The sequence below is a fragment of the Microcebus murinus genome, chromosome 20, assembly GCF_040939455.1.
Source record: "Microcebus murinus isolate Inina chromosome 20, M.murinus_Inina_mat1.0, whole genome shotgun sequence".
NCBI classification, from domain to species: Eukaryota; Metazoa; Chordata; class Mammalia; order Primates; family Cheirogaleidae; genus Microcebus; species Microcebus murinus.
Window position 1 is genome coordinate 22,329,520 of NC_134123.1, and position 22,769 is coordinate 22,352,288.

General features: G+C 49.3%; 1 protein-coding gene across 2 annotated transcripts in view; it reads left to right on the forward strand.

The window, feature by feature from the left end:
• The first annotated feature begins 201 nt into the window (after positions 1-201).
• Positions 202-22,769, forward strand: part of ZFHX3 (zinc finger homeobox 3) — a 246,264-nt gene continuing 223,696 nt past the window's right edge. Inside the window, exon 1 of one of the 2 annotated variants that reach the window (XM_012742368.3) lies at positions 202-347. The gene's annotated coding sequence lies outside the window, so the exon portion shown is untranslated. Of the gene's footprint in view, positions 348-10,898; positions 11,197-22,769 lie in introns of those variants that run through there. The other variant, XM_012742367.3, reaches the window with a different exon arrangement.

Here is a 22,769-nt window from a genome sequence, read left to right on the forward strand (position 1 = left end):
GCCGCTTCTCCTCCGTGGCCCCTGCCCGCTCCGGGGGCTGTAAACTCCCCGCCAACCATGCTGCTCGGCGGCAGCGGCGGCGGCGGCTCCGGCTCCCCGGCTGCGGCCGCCTCCCGCCCCGGGCTCCGCCGAGCGCGCTCCAGCTCCGCCGCCGCCGCCGCCGCCGCCGCCGCCGCCGCCAGCAGCGCGTCCTCCGCCGCCGCCGACCCCCGCCAGCCGCCGCTGCTGCCTTGATGGGCTCCGCGGCCCGAGCGCCTCTTTTCGGGATTAAAAGCGCCGCCAGCTCCCGCCGCCGCCGCCGTCGCCAGCAGCGCCGCTGCAGCCGCCGCCGCCGGAGAAGCAACCGCGTAAGTGGCAACTTTTCCCTCTTTTTTTTTTTTTTTTTTTTTTCCCGCCGCTGCCGCCGCCGCCGCCGCCGCCTGCTCCTCCTCCTCCTCCCGCCGCCACCGCCCGGACGCGGGGCTCCTCGGGGCGCCCGGGCTGCTTTGCATGGGGCTCGTCCTGCCCCCTCCCGGCTCCCGCGCCCGGCCGCCGCCGCCCGCGCTCCCCGCGCCCGCGCCCTGCTCGCTCGCTGCGTCCCGCTCGCCTTCCCCCTGCGCCAAACTTTCTCTTTCTCTTCTTCTTCCTCCTCCTCCCGCCGCCGCCGCCGCCGCCGCCGCCGAGCCCGGGCCGCCCCCTCCTCCCCGGCCCCCGCGCCGCGGCCGCCGGCGACCCCCGGGAGGGTGGAGCGCCCAGGGCGAGGCCCGCGCGGCGAGTTTGGAGGCGCCGCCGGGCAGGGCCGGCCGGGGCGCGGGGCCGAGGGCGGGAGGGCGGCCGGGGTCCCAGCGCCGAGACAAAGGCGGCGGCCGGCGGGGGGGTCCGCGGTGCCGAGCGCCCCCGCCCCCGCCGCCCCCGGCCCCCAACTTTGCCCCACCCCGAGCGGTGCCGGGGCCCCGGGCTGAGCCGCCGCGCGGGGCGCGCACCCGGCCCGAAGCAGTCACCGCGGCCGCCGCTGCCACCGCCGCCGCCGCTGGCCGGGCGGGCGCCTTCCGCGCCGGGGCTGGACTTGCCGGGGACGCGGGAGCCGGACCCGAGCCCGGGGGTCCGGGACGGGGCGAGGCGGCCGCGCGATCCTCTACCTGCGCGCCCTCCGCCCTGCCCCACTGGCAGCGCCGCGAGCGCCCAGAGGGGGCTCTGCCCTGGACACTAGGGGCTCCCGGGGGCTCGGGCTGCGCCGCCGGCCAGGGCCAGACCGAGCCTGGCCGGCCTTCCTCCACCAGCTGAGTTGAGAGACATCGGAGGATTCCTTTTTTTTTTTTTCCTTTCTTTTTCTTTTTTTTTTTTCTTTCCTTTTTTTTTTTTTTTTTTTTTTTTTTTTGCTCACGCGAATCTGGGATTGTTTACGTTCGGTTCCCGACTCTCACCTCTCGCCCAGCTCCCCTAGATGCAAAAACCGTGTTCCTGAATTTTACATTATGCATTTTAATGTACACCTTTTTTGCATATCTATTGGAGAGTAGATCTAAGTGTATTTTATGCACCGTATATATTTAAATTGTGTATGGACTCAGTAGGCTTCTTGTGGACCTATTAAATTGCAAAATATATGTATTTTACTTTGCGAATTAATCTGTTGCTCACAGTCTGACTTTTGTAAAATGTTGTGCTGTTCCTTCAACTGTGGCACATTTGATTGCAAGTGCTTTCAAAAATCACCCAGACTTAACTTTTCCCCCTTGTTGCTTTGAAGTAGGGTAAATATGACAATTTTTATTGGTCTCAATTATTGAAACTTGATCTAAGGACTATATGGGAGGAGGAGGCTGATTGCCTTTTTCTGGCCTCCAGTTCTAGTGACTTTTAAAAGGGGGTTTGTTAAGTACCTTTGAAGAATATGACATATGGGTGATCGCTGGGCTGTAATGCAAATTATAGAACATAAATTCACTTTGGAATTAAAAAAAGACTCGAGCCCTTTGTGGGGGGGTACCATTGAGGATTTATTATATTTTTTAAAAATTAGTACCCCCCCTACTTTGGGAGAATGGCTAGTTACAGACCAACTTATTTGGAGGTCCTCTGAAAGAGGCTTGGGCAGTGGGAGAAAGGAGAGGATTGATCACAATCTGCATAATCAATAGGGCAGCGTGCTACAATCGTGTACCTACATTTACTGTAAATTTCTGCAATATCTGCAGCGTGAGTGCTCCAGTGCTTGCTTCATAGAGTGGATTTAGAGGCAGAATTTAATGCCCAGCCCTCAGGAACAATATAGGGAAGTCCACTTCATAGTGGCTCATTTAAAAACTCCTTTATTTTACTGAAGTTTTTTTTTTTTAATCTGTTTATATGTGGGGGCTGAGGCACTGAACTCCCCCCAAGTGTAGGAATCTTATACGGGTTGAGGGGAGTAGGAAGTACTCTGAGGCTAAAGGGGTGGGAATTTGCTTATTGAATTACCACTTTGGGGGGCCCTCATCTTACAATGCTAGATTTCATTAACTGGTGCAAGTAAATGAGAGATAGGAATATAAGAGAAAGAGTGTGTATTAGAGATTGAAGCAGTGTCAAAAGTAAGAGTTGCTGTGTGTATATGTGTGTGAGAGATAATACAGACACGTATAGTCAGTCTTGGAAGCTTGCTAGTAGGTGAATCCATATTTGGAGATGATTTTGAAATAGTCCAGCAAATGGTGCAGGAACAGGATTTCGTAAAAAGTGTATGCGGAGTCAGTTTTGAAAGGACTGTGGTTTGGGAAGATGAGGTGTGGGCAGGAAAACTCACTCTAGGCCAGCAGCCTTCCTCTGTCTGTCTCTCTTCTCCCTTCCCCCTCCTCGGGTTTTAGTTTTTAATTACTTAATGCTGAAACGCACAGGGCTTATATAAATATTTGCAAATGCTCTTTCCTATTGATTTCTCTGAATAAACTGCCCTGCTCTGGTCCAGAGAGGAGGCGATTCAGATCTGTGGACTTTTAAACATATAAAGTCTCTGGAGGAGTGTTCGTCTGTGCATGCGTGTTTTTATGGGTAGAGTTGTAGGCGTGAAGATTTTGGGGGGCAGCAAGGGAGCGTTCAGGCTCTCAGTGGCATGGGCTGAGTAAGGTAGGCTGGAGGTGGCCCCATGGCCTGGCAGTCTGGACAGATTTGTGTGTGTAGGTACACACTGGGGGGATGTCTACACTGGGGGAGTCTGAATGCATATGCATGTGCTCACACTCACCCCCACCCCCATTAAATATGTAGCAGTGTTCCCGGGTTCAGTGACTGCCTTCTCCTGAGGGTCACGTTGAGTTCCAGTCTAACCCAAGGTGCAGGAATCCTGCAATGGAGAAATAAAAGAATATACAGAACCAGGTCAGGTCAGCTGCTCAGAGGCCAAAACCCCTACAGCTGCTTTGATTTTATTTTTTTTTGTGTGTGTGTGTATATTTTAGGCTCCTCCTGCCACGTTACAAATTGTGCCTCCCCCTTTCAGGTGTTTGCTCTGTGGCTTAAAGGCACCAGAGCCTCTGCCTGCATAGACGTGTGCTCCCAGCAACAACAGAAAACCCACAATACCAAATCCAAAACAAAACAGGGAGGAGGGGGCAGAAAAAACCCCTATTGAGTTCAAGCAAATAAGGTTGGGTCTCCAGATCCGATTACAAAGCAGCTTTGAATATGCAAGACAGTGCACAAGACCAGTTATTCCAGTTACAACAAACTATTAAAAAAAAAAAAAAAAGCAGGGGGAGAGAGACAGAAAAGAAAAGGCATGTTTAGGTCGTAATTTGTTAGTACAAGGAAAAGAATCCCACATAAAGCTGCCTTTCCCCCCCCCTCCCTTTGCTGGCTTCACACAGAATTCACTCACCCTTTTCTGATTCGTCTGCTGTATAGGTTCTTTTATTAAAATCTTTTGGGTTTAGGAAGATCGCTGCAAGCAACACATTTTCTATATATTTTTTTCCCCTTTATCTTAGAGGAGAGTTGGCAGGGGTTCTGTGGTTTGCAGTTACACAATATGTTATCATGTTTTTAATCACTAAATCATTGCAGTGGTTATAGATTTACAGTCTTGGGGTATTACAGAGAGGAGCAACGGCGGCTATATATATGCTTTTAAATTACACCAATGTAAACTGAGTTCGGCAGCTGTGAATATGGTCGGCAGACTTCAATCCCTCCTCCCCCCTGAGTTCTTTCTCCCTCTGTGATTTTTCCCCCAAATTTCTTGGTTTGCTTAAAATAAGCTACCCCCTCTCCTCCCTTGTATTCTTTGTCTCTTTGGCCCCCCTCCCTTCCAAAAAATTAATTTTCATTTCGGACTTGTAACCCCAGATAAGCTAGGATTCAAACTCTTGAACTATAACTTTGGATCAGAGAGTATAACAATAATAATCACGAAAAGTGTGGATTTCCTAAGAAATCCTCTTGGTTTGCATACCGACCTCCTGTATAGGGATGGAGGGTTGATTGCAAATCAGAAGGTGGGGGTGGGTGGAGGGGAGGAGAGGGGAGCTGGGCTTGTGGTGCTCGCCTGCCTGGAACCTGGAGTGTCCTGTCACTGCAAGCCCACTTTCAGCTTCTGTTTTTCATATTATTATGTAACAGAATCCTTGGCAGCATTAAAAATTCAGTATTACAAGCTGATTGTAATGCTGCCTCATTAGACAACGCTGTCTGGCCTTGTATTAAGTGAAACACAGAGCATGGCTTTTAGATTATAAACACCAATAAATATTAAGGGTCAGCAGAGGGGAGGAAGGGCAACTGGGTTTTGGGCCCCTTCTGGTTTTATCTGCCACCCCCCCATCTTCTTTAGCCCCTTCCACAGAGCGTCCCCCCCTCCATGGTAACTGTCATGTATTTTCTTGTTGAGATGCTGATGTGTCGACCCTGGTGACATTTAGGAAGGCTTTTTATAGAGTTATCTTGTGTACACAAAAGGTTTGGAAGTTTGTTTTGTTTTGATCCGCAGTAAACAGGTCCTTCACTTTGCTGATGTCATTTCCGCTCATATTTGAGTTGTTTATTGTGCTGCTTTGCAGGGCCCTGTCCTCCCTACCCCCACCTTGCTTTTCAGCCAGAGCCCTGGCTGCCTGGGGAAGGGGGGGGGGCCGGAATGATGCGCTCTTAAGCTGCCAGGTCTGGGTTCAAAGGCTGAGGGTCGCAGGTCTTTGCCTCTCTTAGGGCTTGCCCGCTGGGGAAGATGCTCCCAGCTTCAAATCTGGTTAAACACTCTGACATCCACTTGCCCTGGTATTTCCATGGCACGCGGTGATTCATCTCAGCTTCCTTTCTTTGCATGTCCCCCTCCCTTACCCCTGCCACACCTTGTCTCTGTATGTCTTTAACACATCCTTGTTGTCCATTTCTCCATTCCACTCCTCCCGCTCCCCCTTCCCCCCAAAAAAACCCCTTGTAATGACGACTCTGAGACTTTGATTCAGTTGCAAATCTGAAGCTGGCATTAGTGGACTTCATGCTGTGAAAAAAAGAAAATGTTTCAGGGCCTTGCCCCTGTGGCCTCCCCACCACCACCTACTATCCCTGTTGGGTTTTGTGTGTGTGCATTTTCCCCCCACCTCCCCACCCCGTTTTCTGCCTTTTTGTAGCTAGGAAGGCCATTCTGGTGTTACGAAAAATGACTATAATGTCTAGCACCTCTTATTTCCATGATCTACAATTGGAAGCCCCTTCAACCCCCCCCCCCAAAAAAAAGAAAATAGGATGGGGAAAGGACAGAGGAAAATCTGACTTTGTAGGCCCCAAAGGCTTTCCTCTAATAGGATGATGGGTTTTAGGTTAAAAAAAATATTATTGTTTTGTTCTTTTAGGTTTAGAAATAATAGGGAGAGAGGGAAAAGCAGTCATTAGGAAGTTCCCTGAGCTGCCTTCCAACTAAGACGGGTGAAAAATGAACCAGCATTGACACTTGGCTCCATGTGAAAGCTCCTGTAACCTCTCCCCCCTTCCGTGGCCCTGGCCTTTTGTTCCTGGAGAACGGAGCTAAGGTACTTTTTCTCCCAGACCAAAGGCAGCAGGCAAGGAGTCCCCTTGTGTGAGCATCGCCTTTAGATGGCCTTCTCATGGTTATTGTCAATGCAGACTCCCCCAAACAATTGCTCCAGGGAGACACAAAAGCAAAAACATTTGTCCTATTTTTTTAACCTCTTTGTTTTAGATTTTTTTTTTTTCATCCATTCTTTAAATTTCACAGTTTCTATTTGTCTGCAGAGAGACAAACGGAACAGCATGAAGCACATTTTACCGTAGGCCTCACTGGCGATTGGAACAGCCTCAATAGAAATCCAAATTCTAAAACACTGGCTCACTTGGAGGATATGTGAAATTTCAGCTCGGGGCTCTGAAGTCAGATTAGCACAGATTTTTTTTTTTTTTCTTTTTGAACAAAAATTCACTAAAATGAAAAGATAAGAAAAGAGGCTTCTAGAATTGTTTTTGGAGAAAGCGTGAAAAGGGTCATCTTTTGTCTACTCGTGTGGTGTGTCCCGTGCTTAGAAGTGGTCGCTTGATAGGGGAGAATTGCAAACTAAATGAAATTGTTCATTTGAAAAAAAAAAAAAATTCCATCCAGGTTGTTGTGCTTCCGATACAGCATTTAATTGATTTAACTCACATGTGAAAGAGCTCTTGGTACATATTATGGAGTTGATACTGTGCTGAGAATTTTGTTTTTAAAAAAAGTATGATTTATGTAAACAGGCAGTATCCCATCTCCCTTTGCTTTTTCTTTCCTGTTTCCTTTTTTCCTTCTTCTCCCTCCAACCTGCTTCCCCTCCAAGAATTCAGTGGTTAGCATCAGATGGGGAGTGTAAAGGGATGTGTCAGCCGGTGGGGATGGCCCAGGAACAAAATAGGAGTCCACCTCTTTTTTTTTTTTTTTCTTGGCCCCAAACAAAGCGCCTCACTCTCTCTCCTGCAATGTATGGACCCAGATTGCGATGCTGTCCTTAAGCATCTGTCTGCTTTTTCATTAAAATTCTCAATTTCAAGGTTTAGAAACACAAATGTAAGAATCCCCCTGGGCATAAAAGTCTTGCATGGCAAATTCTCTTTGCCCTTTCAGAAGTAATATTTTTATTTAAAAAAACAAAAGAGAGAAGGAGAGAAAGGAGAGAGGGAATGACCTCTGTACCTAACATGTAAAGCTGTTTTAAGGCAGTGTCTTTATTTTTGTTTTCTTAAAACTTGGGCTTTGTAACTTAAAATGAATTTGGAAAAACTCTTTGAAATCCCAGCTTTAAAGAAATGGTTACTCATCTGTGTCTTTCTTGTGTATGTCATCGATAGATTTAGCTTCTGGGGTGGAGAGGGTGGGTCAGTAAATGAGACAATGTTCCACCTATGATTTGGGGGTAAAAATTAATCTATGGAATTAGCGCTGCAGTGATAGGGGTTCCGGCAGAGAAACGTGAATGAAAACATCTGTGTGTTTAGGCCTTGGCAGAGCAGCCTCCAGTGGTTACGAAGGTGAGTGTGCCCTGTTCGGAGGAAGGCCTGCGTTCTGTCCCATACCCAAGAGGGCCTGGCCACCCAGTGGGTCCCAGGCCCCTAAATATATCTGCCTTGAAATGATGGGGTGAACTCAGGCCATGGGGTGAAAGCCAGCTCCAAATGTTTCCTTGTTTATTTCAGGAACTTTTTTTTTTGTCGTCTTCTGGATTTTTCCTTGAGAAAGCCTCCAGGTTATTTAAGCACTAGTTTTAAAATCAATGTGTATGTATAATTTAATAAAAAATGGAGGAATCTGGAAGAGGACGCAAATCCCCTAAACCAAGTTGTGCTGTGAAGAGAGAGCCCAGGTTTCGCTAGAAGTCAGAATGCTGACATCCACTGTATCTCAGCTCAGAGATCATATTTACCTTTGCTAAAGTGAAAGGACACAGCATTAGAGAGAGAGAGAGAGAGAGAGAGAGAGAGAGAGTGTGTGTGTGTGTGTGTGTGTGTCTGAGTATGGAGAGAGACAAGCAAGCATGGCTGGGTGGGAGTGTTGTAATTTACCAGCCAGCTAAGCGTTAGGGGGCAGGCCTCTGGCTTGGAGAGTGGGCAAGGGGAGGAGTAGGGAAGGGGTTAGCGTTCCCTGATTTATTTTTAAATATTTATCCTTTTGGCTGTTGCCAATTACGCTTTCCAGATGAGACGGAGACTGGGTATGGAGCCCTGCAAGGGAAGAATTGCCTTTCCTGAGAGAGGGTTTATTTGTCAACAGTGTTCAGGATGGAGCGATGAGAATGTCAGGCTGTCACTGTTGGGTAGGCCGTGGGTTTAACATCAGGCAGCTGCTCTCCGAAGAGCCAGAGCCGGGCCTCGCAGAGCCGGAGGATGGAATTTGCGATGTATGTTCCAGAGGAACTGTTGATTCCATATGTAAGTGCACAAGTCGCACGTTCCCTCTGAAGAGGTATTGTTTTTGTTAATGATGAAAATAAGTTTCAGTTCGAGGTCACCCCCCAACTTCTGTGCAGTCCTTTATATTCATAGTGTGCAGGAGCTGTGGATTACTTGCCTGCCTGTGGCTTACCTGTTACATTTTTGCCTGGAACAAAGGCAGGCTTGACTAGGCCTCACTATGTGTGTAGCTGGTGCTGGATTAAGATAAAGAAAAGACACCCAGGGTCACTCTCAGTTCTGCTCAAAAGGCCTCTGAGGTTCGGGAGGTGGGTGGCAGTGTCTCCCATTTGGGGACATTGTTGGTAGCAGGGCCGACCCCCTCAGGGCCTTCTGCTCAGCCCCTCTGCACCCTTCCAGATGACTTTACAGCTCGTTCTTTGGGTTTTGTAGATTTTATTTTATCGAAGGTCTTTGTGGCCCCAGCAGCAGGTTCATGATGTCACCAGATGACAAGATTGCCCCCCATCCCCGTTAATGAAAGTTGAGACAAAACAGCAGAATTAGATTTTCTGAACAGTATACACATTTTCTTGTTGTCTCTCATTCATCCGCCAACAGGCTGTGGGGTTGCTTCCAGGTAAGGAATCTTCATTTCCCCAAAGGGATTTCCAGGGGCATCTCTGCCTCGAGGGGCCACGTTGCTTGCGTTATTGCTAACATCATCATCTTCATGTATTATTCATGGTCACTTTTTCAATTAAATTATTAATTGCTTTTCTTTAAGGTGTTCTCAACTTCTGTGGCTAACATAAATAAGAGTGTGTTTTGAAAACACCACCTGTTCTGGGGCCCCGTAGTCAGACGGGCTGGGAAGCAGTTCTGCAGTGACCAAACCCTGGTTTACAGAATCATCCTGCACTTTCCTTGTTGGCTCTCCCGCTCCCCCCACCCCGCCTCCCGGGCTGCTCTCACGTGTGACTGAATTTGGCTTGTGCCCTCCTTTGTCCCTAATCGGACATGATTCCCTAGAGGCAGTCTTTTCTCCCAGAGCCCCAGCAGAATTTTTTTTCCCCTCCCTCCTGGAGTCTCTTTTCTGGACTGAAAGTGCAGAGAGGGCTTGTCTGTACCCACCAGTTGGCTATTTACATTAATTTGAACCCAAATTATATTGTGCAGAAATGCCTTCTGCATGAGGACATGAATGGATTTCAGCAGCTAAGCATCCCTCTTTCTCCCGGGTTAGTGTGTGCTTAATGCTAATACAATTCCATACATACTGCTCCTCGCCTCGTGAGCTTATTATATTTCTAACACTTGCATGGTTCATTATTGTGCAGTCGGAAAAGACTCTCCAGGCTGTAAGGCCAGCCTGGGTGGGTGGTTTTCAGCCAGGCTAAAAGCAGGTGCCTTTCTGTGCTGAGGGAAGCGGAGTAAATACAGACAGGGGGGGGGGTGGATTGTGACAAGGGAGGACAGGGGACTTCCGGTGAGATTTCTGTGGCCGTTGCCTTTGCATAGCAGAATGGAAAAGGTGAACTCGGGGAGATATAAAAGTGCCCAGCAATTGCTTTGACCAACTGGGGCGGCCGCGTTAAGCCTGACCCCGGCGGTAGGATGTCCCTGTGAAGGGCATGATCTTTGCTGTCTCTGAAACGAGGTGGCTTTATAAGGCAGCCTTTAGTTGGAGAGAGAGATTGCAGGTTTAATCCCAAACTGCGGCTCCTTTTCTTCTCACTCCTTTTCTTCCTGTCTTTCTAGTGATCTCTCTTTTCTCTTGTCTCAAAAACTGTCCTTAAAGTCTCGCTGGAGAGCAGGGAATGTTTTCATAAGTTTCTGCAACTGAAAAACAGAAGTGCTCTGTAAAGCAGTTAATAGGATGGGTGTGTGTGTTTCACATAAATTCCTGTCCACATTGGCTCATGTCCCCATGCTGGAGTGGCCTGGCTGTGACGTGGACGGGGCCCAGAGAGCGATGGCTCTGGTCCGGAGGCCCCAGGCTCCTTTTTTGTGGCTGGAGGGCGCGTCCCTTTCTTCTCGCCCGCTTCTAGGCCGGCCCCTGACCTTTGATGAGCGAGGGGTCAGTGCCTCTGGGAGGGCCGGGGCTTTGTTCCCGCGGGCCGGTTCCCGGGCGGCGCAGGCCGAGCGGCGAGGGCTCCTGTCCCCCGGCGGCCCGGCCTGGCCCAGGCCCGTGCCCGGAGCGAGCGCGGCCGCGCGCCCCCGGGTGTCCCCGGGCGCCCCCGGCCCCCCGCGGGCGGGCGCCGCGCCGCCGAGCAGCCCGGCCTGCGCCCGGCGCGACTGTAGATGTCAGGCTTTGCCCGGGGAGCCGAGCGGCAGGGCTGTGAGTTTCAAATTAACCTTCCGCTTTGTTGCCGTGTAATGTGGATCCCCGAAGGCCCCCCGCCCCGCCCGCCCCCCTTCCCGGGCGGTGCACGCCGCTGCAAACTGCGAGTTGAGCTTCATTTACATAAAGCGATTCGGGCGGGCGGCGGCGAGGAGGAGGAGGAGGAGGAGAAGGAGGAGGAGGAGGAGGAGGAGGAGGAGGAGGCGGCGGCGGGCAGGCCGGCTGGGGACGCGAGCGCCGCGCCCCGTGGGTGAATCCCCGCCGCGCCCCGGGGACCTCCCTCCCGGGGACGGGCCAGCCGCCAGCCTCGCCGCCACCATGAGCCCCCCTCCCCTGCCTCCGGCCCCCCTGCTCCTGCCCACAGCCACCCCGGAGTCCCAGGGGCAGCGGGAGGTGGGGAGAATGCCGCCCGGGGTGGGTAAGTTCGGGGCTCCGGTGCCGCTGGAATTTCCCTTTGTGGCGCCCGGCAGCGGCGCGGCCCCCGGACCTGCGAGTGCCGCCTCCCTCCGGAGGTGCGCGGCGGCTTTGTGTGCCAGGTGAGTGCAGCCTCCCTCCCCGCCGGCCCGCGCTGCCGGCCTGGAGCTGCGGGCAGGTGCTGCCAGTCCTGGCTGAACTTCCCATTCTCTTGGGGCATGTGGGGGAAGGGCAGGCTGGATGCACTTGAACTACTAGACTCCAGTTGCAACCTACCTGGGGTGAGAGCGCCTAAATTCTGCTGGGCACACAGTAAAGTCCTTCCTCCTTCTCCTTCCCTTCCCTCTTTCACCCCCTCCCTCTCTCCTCTCCGTAGTCTGCGTTTGGATCAGTTCCTGCCTGCTGAATACTTGCGGTACTGGTGTCATTTAGAAGTTTGGGTTCCTTCCCCTGAAAGTGCACCCTTTTCAGCCCCAGAGAAGTTGCTGGTCAGTTGGAAACAATGCGAAGAATGCTCTTATGGTGGAGTAATTAAAGGGAGAATCAGAGTTTTTCAGCTGGAGGGCACCTTTGGAGAGCATCTCGTCCACCCTCTAATTGTAGTTTGTTCGCACTCTGAAAAACCCAGAGCTGCTGCATTCATTTCTTTGGGGGTGTGTGAAGGGGAGAGCTAAGATATTTACCCTGTTAAAGGAGGAGGACTCCCCAAGTTAGGTCAGTAGCAGAGGGGAAAAAAAAACCCGAAAAGTAATCATTGCAGGGCATGGAGGGAAATGAACTTTCTGGAAAATGGTCTTTACTGCTTTGGACATAACCTGTGCTATGTTAGGAAAATGCCTCCAGGGCAGAGACCACAGCTCCTGCGTGGTGTATTCTAAGAGAGAATCGCCTGGCACAGTGGTGCACAGTGTGTTAAAGTGGTTTAAATGAATCCTGTGAGCAGGTGAATCCGGGAGGGCCATCCCTGCCCCCACCCTCTGTGTCATTTAATAGGCCTGGAAGACTCAGTAAACGCCACTGACAGATAACACCGGAGAGGAGAAGTGGCCCCACCTGGGCACACAGGGAAGGTCTCTCCTTCAGGCTGGGGCCTGCTTGGAGGAACGCATCAGAGCTCAACAAGATAAACTTAAGCCTTGAAGGTAGATAGTGAGAAAGTTACACGTCATCTTATTTCATTCCATGCTTTGAGATTCTTGGAGACAAGTCACTAAATAAATGGAGTATAATTTAAAGCTCACCCTAGCCACGGAAACTTCTCGTTTCTTTGCCATCAAGCAGCAGGTGCGAGTTTCTAGAGTTGGCCCCTGGAGTCCCCTCATTCCTAAATTCAGGAGGTGTCAACCCTTCATGTTCTTTTAATGGCTGTGGTTTCTGGAGAGGTTTCAAGGGAAACCCTAAAAATCACGAGTTCCAGTAGGCTGGGCTGGGCTGGGCTGTGGCGGGTGCTGCCGTGGGTAGGAAAACATACACCTTCCAAGGTAACCTGACCGAGAAAGGCTGTGGCGAGGGACATGGGTCTGTTCCTCGTTATCAGAACAGCCACTGGCAGCGGCCTGAGATTCTGAATCTATCCTGTTACCCAAACATGAAAAACAATTAGGGAACAGTGAGGTGTGAGGGAAGTCTGGAGACCTTTGGTTCTTAATAATTTAAAGGTTTCAAGAATGGGATCTGGGGGGAGAAGTACCTGCCTAGATGTTTGCACACCTGTATTTGTGTTCATTTATTTCACAGAGACCCTGAAGGCTCCCTTTCAGAGGGTGTGTAGCTATGAAGGCCAAGAGAAACTTTTCCTCTCCCCTTCCTAAATTACAGGACTAAGGAGATTGTCTGCATTGAGTTTCCAGCATAGTTTTCAGAAAGCATGTAAAGTGCCTTGCAGAATGGGCCGGGGTCACACTTGGCTCTTTTATTTAATTACACAAAGTGTTATTTAACATCATGGGGCAGATGCAGAAGCAAGCACTTTTACACTTTAAAAACAGTCCTTTTGGAATCACAAGGAATTAAGTGACTTGGAGACCTTCTGTCTTTATGACATGGGTCACTTCCCTTTCCCAACTCTTTTTTTTTTTTTTTTGAAATGGCTGCACTTTCTATGGGCTGGAAGCTAGTATTTTCCATTTCTCCTGAAAACAGTTTTGATTGACAGGGAGCTATTGAGAAACACTTGCAAACTATTTCAGAATTAAAAAAATCCATGCTGCCTCCCCAGCCACCTGAAATTTTAATTTTGGTTTCTTTCCTTCTGTCCTTTATTTGCACAAATGAATGCTAAGGGTGGAAAGGGCCCAAATAAAACGGTGCTCTCCGCAGGTCTCTGTTTGGCTCTCCCAACAGGACAGCGAAGGGCCTGCCTTCTTGCTGCTATGGGGTTGGATCTAACTGCTGTGTCAACTCAGTGCCAATTGGACTGCCCAGTGGCAAGGAGCTAAAGTAAGCACGATTTCAGTTTTCATCATTATGACTTGAAATGATGACTACTAGACACTCCCAGGACTGGCCTGGCTCACCTTGGGTGACCCAAAGGTAGTTAGTTCATTAGAATAAATCTGTGATCACAGACTGCTAGGAAAATATTATCTGTCGCTCTGGGTGATCTGGCTTAGTTCCTTTAGTTCTGGTCACTGGGAATGTGTCCTTGTTGTCATTGTATACTGTTGTTCCTTTTTAGTATATATTTTAGAGGTTGGGGCTTTTTGGCTTCCAAAGTATCAGTGTGAGAACCTGGAAACACTTGAGGGCCCAAAGCAGACTCCTACCTAGGAAATTATTTTTATTGCAGAATTGTAACAGTTTCATTTTAAAAAGTAAATATTTAAGTGACTAAGCAACATTTTATAAAAGTGTAGAGAATTGTTCCAGTGACTTGAAGGGAAAGAAAGCAGGGTATCTTTCTGAAACCCACCTTTTAAGAGTACCAAGCTTGCTTCTGAACTGAAAAGGATTTCGCTTTAACTAGCAGAGAGACAGCAGTGATTCTGGCCTGAAGAAACTTGAGCAAGCTCGGCCTCACACTTGCCAGTGCTACGGGGATAATGCACCTGACCATGAACATTAGTAACCTCAAGAAGTACAGTATGTGCTGTGGTTTATACTTTCATTTGTTATTAAAATGGTTGCTTGCTGTTAGCCTGGCCTCCTTCTGCAGTGTTTGGGCCTGTTGGCCTCTTCTGGTTCCCAAGGCTGGTGTAATTAACCAGGATGGGGGCGTTACTGTAAAAACACAACAGGAAGGCAGATTCCATTACAGTGAACTTCATGGGGGTATCCAAGGGCTCTGGTATGAGAATTTGGTTGTAATGGTTATTATTAGAAATCACAGCACAGCTCAGAATCACCATCCTCTGCCTGAGTTAAAAACTGCGGTCAGGGGAATGGGAACCCAGTTTTAATAGAATCCAGGCAAGGGAATTCCTTTGTGGGAGCTAGTCTCAGTTAAGCCTTAAAGGGTGCCTGTTCTGTCCTAAGCACAGTGTCCTGTGTCCTTAGGCCAGTCAAATTGAGAAACAAGCACACAGAAGCTAAGGTTGCGTCAAACTGCCCCGAGGGAGAGACCCAGGCAGAAATCTTGGCTCTTTGGCAAGCCACTTTCAAAATGCAGATTAAGGAGGAGAAACTACAAAATCAACAACTGTCAGATTTCTTTTCTGTATGATTTCAAGTTGGCTGCCAGATTGATCTCTTTGAACATGTGGGAAGTCACAATCAGATGTTAGAAGGCTTTTCGGGGCAGGGGGGGCTAATATGGTAAATGACTCCTACTTGGACCGACACTGGGGCAGGGGGCAAAGCAAGGCTTAGTGCCGATTGACAGCAGCATTGTGCTAAAGCTTCAGAAGCAGGCAAACAACTGGAATGTTTTTTCTGGTTTTCATTCTTTGGGTCAGGAGCCGGGACTGTGGAGGACGAGGCAGTGGTCTAGCAGTGACAGGTGTGTGTTTCTAGAGAGTTCTTTGCCCAAAGATGGTACCCTGGCTTCTTTCTGGCATTTAAAGGTGATTTTTTTTTTTTTTTACTTTGATGTTTGTGCCTTTGTTTCACCCTTCATTCCTAGAGTTTCTTGCTTTTGCAAGACTAAGGACACACATGCAAATGGGGAGACATAGAAAGTTTTTGAGCTGGCAAATTTGGCTCCATTTCAGAGCAAGACTTTAGTTAGTCTTAACCGCAGATGAGGCCTCTTAGCAAAATGCTGGGACTTCATCTGCCTTTTGGGCGAGCCCTTCCCCCTGTACACTAGGGTCACTATAGCAGTTGTGTCACCATGAGGATTAATGCATAGGGGTTTTGATGTGTACCTTTCCAGAAGGCCTTAGCTGGCCGTTTCTGTCTTGGGGAAGTCTTAGGTGGTTCAGCTGCTCCTTCTTTGAACTTTGGTGTTAACATATGTCTGCCTCTAAGATTTTTCCATCTTCTTCCCTCCCTAGAGGCAGGTCTAAGGCTTCCAGGCAGGGGAGACATGTGCTACCCTCTGGCTGCTGCTGGTTTGGGACTGAAACCCTTTTGCAAAATCATTCACTCCTTGAGAAGATGGGCTGGGCTCCCCTCCCCTCCTGTTTTCCTTGGTTCCTGGGGAGAAGAGGGTCACCTCATGGCCTTGAAGGCTTTCTTAAATTGAATTTAATTTTAAGTGGGTCTTTTGGGGCACCAGTTAGGAATCTATGAGGCATCTTCAGTCCCCTATAGGGAGACTTGGGCTGGAGCCGGGAAAAACAACCTCACTGGACTTTATAAACAGACAGTGGGATTTTCACCTGCTGCTGGTTTCAAGCACTGTCCCGAAAGTGATTTTGGCCACCAATTTTTGGTCCGGGAGCGAGAGCCCTTCCTCCATGCTTCTTGGGGGCAGGAGATAGTGACTGCTCAGACCCCTACTCTTTGTGTATTGGGGGCGGGTGTTAATGAGTAGGGCTGGGTATTTGGGGGCCATTTGGTTGGTTAAGCATGATGGAAACTCGCATTCTGGGAGGGGACAATGAGTAGGCTTCTTAGTGAGTAAGGAGAGTTGAATTACTTAGGGGTCTTTCGGGGAAGGAGGAGGTAGAAGAACAGTTATGCTTGTTTTTTGGTTGTTCTGGACTGCGTCCTGGAATGTGGCTGGAGAAGAATTCTCCTGAGTCTATGGTTGAGAGCTGGGTTTGGGATACAGTGTCCCTTGTGCCCGTCTCTGTCATAGGCTCTGCATTTTAGTATTCAAATTCCGGTTCACAGGCGGTTGGCTGGCTGGCTGCTCATTTGAATCTCCTTAGCGGAGAGGCATGAGACAGATTAGCTGAGTGCAGAAAAGACCAAGGGGCTTAATTTGTTATTTGATTTCAGCCCTGCAGCCCCCCCCCCCCCGTCATATAAGTGCCTGTTCATATATGGAAGTCTCCCTTCAGTGTCTAAAAAGCCCTTAAACTCCTATATAAGTCTATAAAAAGTACGTATGCGTAGACATGAACTTATTTGCTCCTCAAACTCATGGTCTCAGAGTGGCCTATTTTGGACAGCTTCTATCCACCTGCTGTCTTTGTCCTCCTGGAAATAAGCTAAGGAACACATGTGTGCCTTTTTTCTCCTTCTCAGCAACTTTTCCTTTTTAAACAATTTTTCTTAACCGCTCAAGAAACAATGCAAGCGTCTTCCACCGTTTCCAGCCCCGCTTCCTAAAATGCTCTTTGGCTCGGGGCCTTGGTTCTTAATGTACATTTGGCTGGTTGTGGGAGTGGCTTTCTGCTTTCCTTGTAATGGCCCCGTTATTTCTCTGTGGAATATCTGCATCCTTGTTAAAGCGTCAGGTCAACTTTTGGACACATTAGAAGTAGCCCATGGATGTCAACGTGTGTGTTAAGAGGTTGGCGTCACTTCTAGAAGTGACTGCTTTTGAATGCCATCTCTGCGCTGCCGGGTTCTCGAATGGTGTCACTTGATTCGATTTATATTGCAGGGGGACGGACGTTGATGAGGACTTTGAATCCGTGTACCCGACTACATGACGATGCGTTACCTGGGCCTGTGTCACTTACTTTTTCGTAAGATAGTATTTTACCCACCTTTAAAATGTAGTTCCAGGTAAAGAATGGCAGAAGGGAAAATTGGAGCACCCCATCCCAAATCCCTGCATGCCTTCTGCAAAGAGGAAGTTGAAAGTGGTTTCTCCATCAACAGGTATGAAGCAGAGGTATCTTTGGGCAAAGCAGAGAACCTCTATGCCTTTTGGGACAGGGCGGTCAATTTATTCTGCCCTTTTTGGGGAAATTCTTGAGAATTGTCCAGAGGAGAAACTGGGTGACAGAAGAAAGCCTGCTAACGCCTCTCACGTGTCTAACTGGAGGGAGGTGTGGGCTTCCTCATGGGTTGAAGCTGTGAAATAATTACAAAATATAACTGGGCCGGGCCCAGTTCAGGGTCAGAGCACCCCTTGTGAATCATCCCTTGCAAAGGGGGCTCTGTTGTTCACACTCAGATTGGGGAGAAGCAGAGGTGAATCAAAAGAGCCCGGTGTTTGGAAAGGTGGCCTCTGCCCTTCACCTGTAGGCCTCACTCCTCTCTGCTGAGGCCTTCTTGGGCAGGGCCCAGCTGTCCTCCGGCCCAGGCTGTGTGACTTTGGACCCATCATTTAACCTCTCTGAGCCTCACTTCTTTCATCTGTGCAATGGGTGTAACAGGTATCTTACATTTGTAGTAGGTATGAAATGAACTAGAAAATAGGCCATGCCAGGACTTAGCACATAGAGTAGTAGCCTGTCCATGAATGTCCGTTCCCATCCATATCTGCTTTTTGTTTCTTCTGTTCCTGTTGACAGCCTCTGCTACCTTTCCTTTCCTACCACCCTGGAAGAAATAAACTAAAAGGTCCAGCATTTCTTCTGCTCTTCCCTAATGGGCTAGAAATAAAGGCAATTCCCTTTGACATGCTGCGACCATGTTCCAGAGTGAAAGGGTCTGAAATAGATACAGTGTGTCCCGTCCTTCCCAGCCCTCCCTCCATGCCCCTCCCCAAGCTGGCAGGCAGCCCTCTAAGTGAGCAGCCCACTCAATGACCCACCTAGAGGGGCCTTCCCGGGCTGGCTTGTATATGCTAATAGGCCTGACTTGTCCTAGCTTGTTTGTAGTGATTTGTGGAGGCATTTATATGCAAATACTATCAACTTGCAGAGTTAATTATCATGCGCCTCCCCCTAACCCCCCTGCACTGCCTCCCAGCCTGGCCGGGCTGTTCTCATTCAGCATTGCTCTTCCAGGCTTTGCCGCCTCTGCCTGTTGCCCTGGCCCCTCTCTGTACCTGCAGGCCTGGTCACAGCTTTGCTGTTCTACTGCCTGTCGCAGGAACCCAGGCCTCGCTGTGCGGTCAGGCGTGGCGAACTGGGCACGCCAGTGACCCTCCGTGAGAGGCAATCTGTTGCCTGCAGGGGAGCTGGCTTGTATGATTCTGAGGTTCAAACCCCATTTTTACCTACTAGCTTGAAAATCAGAGCTGCCGGGACATAGCAACCCTTGACACTCAGTCTGCAGTCTGGCGAGAAAGTGATAATAGTTTTTCAGCTCTTGTCATCAATTCATGTTTTCCCACGTTGTTTTTATGCCAGTGAAACTTAGGACCAGTTCTGAGCCTGCAGAGAAGCCATTTTGCAAAAGGATGTCCCCGCCAGCCCCTGTCCCCAGAAATTGGGTATTAAAAGTGTGTTTGAGTGGACCTCAGACCTAGTCGATTCCTGGTTGTGTGTTGGCACTGCTGACATTTGGGGTTACTTCTTTGTTGGGGGAGTGGGCCGTCTTGTGCGTTATTAGGATGTTCAGTGTCCCTGGCATGTCCCCAGTAGACACCAGCAGCACACTCTCCCCCTAAAAATGTCTGTAGGAACCATGGTCTCATAGGAAGGTGAAATCATCCCCAGTTGAGAACCACTGGGATGGAGGTTGCACGTGTTTTTCCTGGATAGCAAGACGGCAGATTCCCAGCCCCTCCTCCAGGTAGGACACGCTGGCTGCATTGTGGGAGTCTCCACGTGCCAGTTGAGCAGCCTCAGAGCTTGCGACTTGACCTGAGATCAGATGTTGCTATTTGCTTAATGTTTTGGTGGTCTTTTTAGCGTTTATAAAAAGGATCTTTCCTTCTAGAGCGTGGTGGCGGGGCTAGCATTTGAAGTGGTGACATTTTTGCCATCTGCACAGTGCTTGTCCCATAGAAACAGAATGCAAGCCCCACGTGTAATGGTACATTTTCTACTAGTCACAGTCGTGAAAAGGAAAAAGAGACAGGTGGACTTAAGTTTGAAGTGTGTATTCCGACAACCTGTGATAGCGCCAAGACGTTACCATTTCAGCACCAGGGCCTGGCCACACCCCGCAGTGCACTGGGGGGAGGGGTGCACGTGTGGGCTGTGGCTGCCATATTGGACCGCTGGGCCCTAGGTGACGTCACGCTGGTCCTTTCCGGCTGTGAAGTCATTTTCTACAGTTACCGAGGGAGAAAGTTTTTTCTTCTCTTTTTTTAAAAAAAGGAGGGGGGACTTGGTGTTTTTCTTTCCCAGGAAGGTAGGGCCTTAGCTGCACAGCCGCTTCCATGCAGCAGAGGCCCAAGGAGCCGGCCTCTAATCTCTGGGGAAGCTCCCCCAGCCTGCATGGAGGAGGCCCCTGGGCGCCACCCTGGGCCTGGCCTGGGAGGAGGGTGAATACTCTGAGGGCTCACTGTGCCCCTCACACCGCGCAGACTAAAGGTTTCTGGTTAATTTTGTGTACAAGGTCCCTTTTGTTGGACAAGGGGGTGAAAGTCCACAGCTGTGACCGGAAATAGGGGACAGGCCTACTGGGATGACCTTGTTTTGGAGAGTCTACATGGAATACTAATGGCCGAGATCTAACACGGGTGGTGTGTGTGTGTGTGTGTGTGTGTGTGTGTGTGCGCGCGCGCGTGCGTGCGTGTGTGTTTGACTGGGTTTAAAGATAAGATGAAGAGTATTTTAAAAGTTACTTTAGTGCAACCTCCCAGATAACCGTGTGCCTGGGGCCAGTTACAATTTATGGCAAGCGGGGCAGTCACGGCTGTGTGTTGGCCTCACTTTATCTTTTGAATCCAGGCTCTGTAGCTTAACTGGTGGTGCTCTGTTTGTTTATTTTATCTTTTCTTTTGGGGAGGGGGTGCGGAATGGGGGTCCATCAGGTTTTGCAGTGAAGCATGGCAGCATTTTACAATACACAAAGAGCTGCTCATATTTCTGCTACTGGCTGTTTGAGGATATGTCACTTCTTACTGTTCCCAGTGATAACAGAGACTGAGGAGTTGCGTTCTAGAGTTTCCAGGAGCCTGGCTTGCGGGGCCCAAGAAGCCCAGAGCCTGCCAGAGCTGTGAGCTGGGGAGGAGGTGTGGAGGCCTTAATATAGCTCCAAGCCCCAGGTTTCTTTCATCTCTGAGGTCAGCCTTTTCCTGTTGCCTCTTGACTTACTGAAACTGTGGCCGGCTGGCCAGCACACCCAGCACACTTTCCTAGTGAACCAAACAGGTCTGGTGGTGGGTTCCTAGCTTTTGGTGGACAGCGGGTGAGCAGAGGTATCTTATGTCACCCAGTGGGATCTCTCATCCCTGCCCTGAGCCATTCCCTATGAGCTGCCTTTCTTATCATTTAAAGAGATCCAAAATTTTATCACTGTGGAATTTCATCCATGTGTTTCAGTAGCCACGGGATGTTCTCTCTACCCTGCTCCCACCCGTATTCCCAAGGAAGAATTTTACAATGAAAAATACTCTCAAGCCTTGTTCATTGGAAAAAGTATGTTCCTGAGTGTGGACTTTGCTTTTCATAATCAGGTTGTGGCATTTGGGTGTTGCTTAAATCTTGCATCGTTTCTTATTTGTATTTTGACAAGGGCTAGTTTTGGAGGGTCTTTACTTGGGCAGCAATAAGGATGAGATAGAAAGTTCTTTGATTTTTGGACTTTCACCTACAAAAATAACTGCTTTGTTGATAGATTGCAATAGATTAAAGTAGGAAGTTTGCAGGGTTGTTTTTTTTGGGGGGGGGAGGATGGGAGATGTGGTCTAGGTTCCTTCACACTCTTTACCTATTCCCTATGCCCACTGCCATCTGCTTTACAAAATTTATTTTTTCATTTTAAATCCTCAAAGACAAAGGGACCTGGAAGCTCAGACCTGTCCTGCCACATTCCTGAGTAATTTGGTTTTGATTAACCCAAGGAGAAAAGTTGGTTTCTCCTAGCGACCGACCAGGGGATCAAAGCTCCAGGAGGGGCGTCCCCCTAATACGCACGCAGTCCCCTTCCTCCCTCCCTCTGCCACTCCCCTCCCCCTCCTTTTCCTCCTCCCTCCACCCCAACCTGCTCCCTCCCCCACCCCAGAAAGCCTAAGCTGGAGTTATTTCCACTTTCTGACTCTCACAGAAGTGGAAGTGTATCATAGAGCTTTGGATGGATGGAGCAGGGAGAAATTCACCCCCCCCCCAATTCCTTTCTTCCTAAACTCCTTTCCCCCCACAAAGCTGCGGAGCACATTCCTGTGCTAATCCTGCGGCTAGAGGAATGCAAATGGCTGTAATTGTGTGCCCCAGGATGGGCCTTCCGCATCTGTGCAGCTTTTCTTCTTTGAGGAGGTGGCTAAAAAGTTCATTTACATAGAGAAATGAGACTGGCCTTGTGATCCCCGGTGGCAGAATAGGCACTTTCTAATAGGAAAGGGGCCACATCTGTGTCGTCTGTGCCTTCCTCCCCCTTCCCTTCCCGCTTGCAGCCTGTGTGCCGTGTGTATTGGGGTGTGTGTGGGGGTGTCTGTACACCAGGCTCCTGCTGGGAGTGTTTTATGGAAGGGCAGTTGGAAGGGATAACTCTGATAGTGAGAAATCAGTCTGGATTTGGAGACAAGCCTGGTGGGCAATCCTCATACTAAACTGCAATAAACTGTATTGTTGTTGTTATTTAAAGCACACCTTGAGTATCAGAAGCAATTGATAAAGTTCTGGAAGAGGGGCACCACTCTGCTGAGCTTGTGCAGCTTCCGGATGGATGTGCATCTGACCCTACCTCTTTCCCTAATTTATGCTTGCAATTTGGTGGTGGGCTATTTGGGTACTAGGGGTTATTCAGCCCAATTGGAAGTCTCACTCTGCAGTCAGTACATTGTAGCTTTAGGGAGACAATCAGGATAGACAGGAAAAAAAATCTGTCTCCGTCATAGCCAAAAACATTGATTCTACCTGAATCTCAAGTTGAAAGACAGGTAGAGCTTGAAGAACGGGGTCACCCAATAGAAATACGGTACAAGCCACATAGGTCATTTAAAAGTCTTCTAATAGCCACTTTAAAAAAATTAAAGAGGAACAGGTAGAATGAATTTTAATATATTTTGTTTAGCCCAGCATATCTGAAATGTTATCATTTTAACATGTAACATTCCCTCCCCCCTTTTTTTTTGTATCAGGTCTTTGAAATCCTGTGTATATTTTAATACTTACAGTGCATCTCCATCCGGACTTAGCCACATGTCATAGGCTCAGTAGCCACACGGAGCTGGCGGCCACCTAATGGTGGTGCAGGTCTGTAATAAAAGGACACTGCCCTGGGCTGTCCTGAGACATCCGGTAGATGGGACTGAGTCACCCATCACCCCTGTGACCAGCTGCTTCCATTTCAGGGGTACAAGCTGGGTCTGCATGCAGCATCTTTGGTCAAATATGCATGGCCCCTTGACATACTA